Source organism: Sinocyclocheilus grahami, unplaced genomic scaffold (genome assembly GCF_001515645.1).
Source record: "Sinocyclocheilus grahami isolate Dianchi unplaced genomic scaffold, SAMN03320097.WGS_v1.1 scaffold679.1, whole genome shotgun sequence".
NCBI lineage: Eukaryota > Metazoa > Chordata > Actinopteri > Cypriniformes > Cyprinidae > Sinocyclocheilus > Sinocyclocheilus grahami.
Genome location: NW_015505858.1, coordinates 819,897 through 820,978, shown reverse-complemented (window position 1 = coordinate 820,978; position 1,082 = coordinate 819,897).

Genomic DNA, 1,082 nt, shown 5'->3' with positions numbered 1-1,082 from the left:
TATATATATATATATATAATCAGATGTTTTTTTTATTGAACATTCATTTTTTTAATTAATACAGTATATTATGTATATGTATATACTAATAAATTCGTGGTGGCATTAGAATTGTAAACATTATTATTCACTTAATAAAATGTAAATTTTTCTTGTTATTTTCTTCCAATTAATTTTCTAAGACAACACATGCTGTCCACATACAATCATGCTGTCGACTGACCCACTGTGGTGTGAGCTGACAATCACCTCTGAAGTGTTGGTCTCCCGTCCTATCTGAAAGTCAAAGATGACATTACTCATTAGAATACTTAGGCCTTTACAATGGGATTAGTGAAATCACAATAAACGACGTAAACAAGGCTATGTTAGCCTAAAATATGTATATGCATATACTGCATAGGCAGGTAATGCTTGATCACACTAATCCTCAAATATTAGCGATTTTTTATGTTTTAAAAACAACATTGCTGTAACTACATACTCATAAAACATGCTGAAGTCTGTATATTATATAAATATTGCAAATCAGTGTATTTACTTATTACAAATTACCAAAAATCCCCCAGAGGATCAGAGCCCAAGCTTCAGCTGGCTCTGTGTGTTCAGCTCCTCCAGCTTCCACACTGTGCTCCTCAACCTCCGAGATGGTCCTCATCCTCAAACACTAAATCCTGTGGTCTAATCCTGTGAGCTCTAAAAATGTTAAAACCACCTTAAACATCTGACTATCACTCAAACCCTTTCCCAGAAGGTGCACGACACTCACTGGCCTGTTCCTTATATTGCTAAAAAGACTTACGCTGATCTTTATATTTACTACATTTAAAAAGCACATGCTCTACTGTTTCAAAAACATCACATTCATCACACATACCATTTTCATGCTTCCCCATTAATGCAAGTGTTGAATTTAGTCCTGTGTGACCCATCCTTAATCTAGAAATCATTACTTCTTCCTTTCTGTGTCTTCCATAAAACTGTTCTTTTTTCCCTACTGATTTTACAATATTATAATACCACCTACCTGTGCTGCTATTTTCCCATCTTTGTTGCCATATTCTTATTATTTCCCTATTAAT